The sequence below is a fragment of the Electrophorus electricus genome, chromosome 12 (genome assembly GCF_041902795.1).
Source record: "Electrophorus electricus isolate QZ-2024a chromosome 12, ASM4190279v1, whole genome shotgun sequence".
Lineage (NCBI taxonomy): Eukaryota > Metazoa > Chordata > Actinopteri > Gymnotiformes > Gymnotidae > Electrophorus > Electrophorus electricus.
Window position 1 is genome coordinate 28,316,378 of NC_137508.1, and position 3,623 is coordinate 28,320,000.

Genomic DNA, 3,623 nt, shown 5'->3' on the forward strand with positions numbered 1-3,623 from the left:
GTTATCACACTTTAGCAACGCACTGACAGTCAAAAAACATACTGTGAGGTGTAATGCTTTGGAATGAATCCTCTACGTCTCTGAAAGATTATGAGGAAATGTATTTATATATGTACATTTTTTGCAGCCAGGGTTTTTTATAGAGATGTTTAAATTTGAAGTCCCTTTACACAGCTCAGTATGTTAAAGTTTACGAAATATCTGTGAACTTCATAAAGTTACAGTCTGTAGGACAGAAAAGGATTTGTTTGATTTGGTTTTGGCTGCTTTGTGAAACATGATACCTGAACGTTCCAGAACTTTGTGAAAACCATGTTTACGGCGAAAGTATGGAAGTATCCTGTTGGCCCAGGAGACCCATGACATCATTAGCCTATGGCATCATTAACATATGACATCATCAGCCTAAACACAGTAGACTGTCCTGTGACCCCGATGACATCTTTAACCTAAACAGTAGACTTTCCTGTAACCCCAGTGAGATCATTATCTTATGACATCATTAACCTATGACATCATCAGCCTAAACACAGTAGACTGTCCTGGGTTGCTATACTGGAATGTAATTCCAAACTGATGCAAAAATCAACATATTTAACAATACAAAAGTAAAAAATCCATTAAAAGTACTGCACACTACTAATGAAACATCTGCCTTCTAAACAGCCCTGAAGCTGGAGAAGAAGCTCTTCTCACATTGCAGAACTGAACAGTGGGCCAGTGCTGCCCATTACACACGGCAGGAGTTTGTGCGCTGTACTCTGTACCCATGTTCTGTGCTCTGTGCCCTGTGCCCTGTACCCTGTGACCTGTACCCTGTACCCTGTGACCTGTAGCTTATGCCCATGCCCTGTGCCCTGTGCCCTGTACCCTGTGACCTGTACCTTATGCCCATGCCCTGTGCTCTGTGCCCTGTACCCTGTGCCCTGTACCCTGTACCCATGCCCTGTGCTCTGTGCCCTGTGCCCTGTACCCTGTACCCATGCCCTGTGCTCTGTGCCCTGTGCCCTGTACCCTGTACCCTGTACCCATGCTCTGTGCATAGCTGATAAGAACTACTTCCCCAGATTCCTTCTCACTGGTGTGGTGGTGAAGTCCTTCAGTCCAGCGTCACAGTAAGAACCTTATGTTCTGTATTCTCTGTGCAATGTTCCTGCACAGTGAGTGTCTGAAGCACATCCTGAACGTGACACTGACATGCGGGATTACTATCTGTTTAGCTAATGAAGCTGTTGGCAGAGAGTGTAAGTGAGCACCTCCGCTCTGGGGGACACCCCAGATGTCAGTGAGCACCTCCCCTCTGGGGTACACCCCAGATGTCAGTGAACACCTCCCCTCTTGGGTACACCTCAGGGTGTTGTCCACCCGCGGACGTCTGATGAATTCAGCGAGAACAGTGAACAGAGGATCTGCAACGACTCATTTGAGATGTTGAATTATTCAACACTAGGCAGTGTTGCACTTACAGAGAAAAGCACTGTGCAGGTAACTCTGGTGAGAACATTAGATCAGCTTTTCATTACTGGTGCAGAAAGCATGAAATGATTCTGAGATGCAAGTGTTTTTAGATGTTATATGACAAAATGTTTTTCTCTCTGTTGCTAAATGAAAGCAGTCTTGTTCGCGTTGGCTTCGATCTCTAATGCACTGATTGTAGTCATAGTAAAACGTTTGAACAGAGAGATGACCATCGTCTTTGGGGTCACTTTAATAACCCTGCCCCTCCGCATCAAAACCGTGGCATGAATATCCAAAGGTGGAATACAACAGGATGTCACGTGGGGAAGTTTTAACTGTGCTGCTTACAACTTGGTGGGACTGAGCAGTCTCTGGAGGAAATACCACAGACACCATATTATATCATCCAGATGACGTTTTAAAATGACAAATGACACTGTCCAGTGTGCGACACTGGAACACGGGAACAAATGAGCTGTTTCCAGGTTTTGCCTCCAAGAAGATCTTTATACTGTGAAAAAGAGCTGACGGGAAATCTCTCAAGACTTGGAAACACTGGAACGTTCCACTGTGGATATCAGAGTGCATGTGTGCATGTGTTCACGTGTTCATGTAGTGTTTTGTTGCTATGGTAAATGAGTTAAACACAGCCAATCTGTAATACAGAGACTAGAATGGAGTTTGTTGAATGTGACACAATTTACAGCCAATTTATAGAGGTTGGTTTTTTTATTACAATATATATATTATTATATTATATATAGTCAAGCCTGCATGCGGATTTGTAAAGGAATTGTTAAAGGTTGATGAAACATCCTTTACAGAAACAGAAGACGGACAGTGGAAACAGAAGAGCAGAGCAAGTGAATGTCTTGCTCTGTCTTTTTCTGGTCTGTGGCAGCTCTCCCTCTGGACGGGTCCCTCTTACAAGCCCTGTTCAACCTTTTTGGAGGTGAGAAATCTATTGAATTTCAATTTCTCGTTCTGTGGGGAAAGAATTCCCTGAGGTGGACGATTTGACACAAGCACATCCCTGGAATGAAACGATATCTCCATCAGGCTCCGAGAGATTGTGGCAGGACAGAAGGGACTTCTGAGCATCTCCAGAATATTCCGAGGAAAGGCCATTATATATGAGAGCACTGGGCAAAAGACAGCAGTGGTAGTTACAGACTCACTTTGAGATAAAGGAAGAAAGTCTGATTATGTCTGCATATTAGTGTGGTTAGGTGAGAACAAACCCAGTTTAGCTTCAGTCTAGTTTTAAGACCAGGGAATTATTACCAGATCTGGTCCACATTCCTTTTCTCCTGCTTCAGGATACAAGTTTTATAGTGTGATGCAGGTGAGTGTCACTGAGGCAATGGTCTCTCTGATTGGTCAATCTGTGGCACATGGTGAGTCTGTTGGTCAGTCTGTGGTACAGGTGAGTCTCTGTCAGTGAGTCTGTCATACATGTGAGTCTCTTTCAGTGAGTCTGTGGTACAGGTGAGTCTCTTTCAGTGAGTCTGTGGTACAGGTGAGTCTCTGTCAGTGAGTCTGTGGAACAGGTGAGTCTCTGTCAGTGAGTCTGTGGTACAGGTGGGTCTCTGTCAGTGAGTCTGTGAGTGCAGGTAATAATAATAAAATCACCAAGGACACTCAGTTGTGGCTCACCCATGCAATTTATAAAGGGAGAGCGTTCCACAGCAAGAGTGATTAAGAGTGTTGGAATCTCAACAGCAGCAAAAGAGAGAAAATGTTCTTTAGATGAAAAAAGGTTGTCTGACAAGGTGAGTCTGTCAGTGAGTCTGTGACACTGTTGCGTCTCCATCAGTACGTCTGTGACACAGGTGCGTCTCCGTCAGTACGTCTGTGACGCAGGTGCGTCTCCATCAGTGACTCTGTGACGCAGGTGCGTCTCCATCAGTGACTCTGTGACGCAGGTGCGTCTCCACCAGTGCGTCTGTGACGCAGGTGCGTCTCCATCAGTGCGTCTCCATCAGTGCGTCTGTGACGCAGGTGCGTCTCCATCAGTGCGTCTGTGACACAGGTGCGTCTCCATCAGTGCGTCTGTGACACAGGTGCGTCTCCATCAGTGCGTCTGTGACACAGGTGCGTCTCCATCAGTGCGTCTGCGTCTACATAAGTGGTTCTGTTCACTCCTCTTGGTCAGTGTGGGTTGT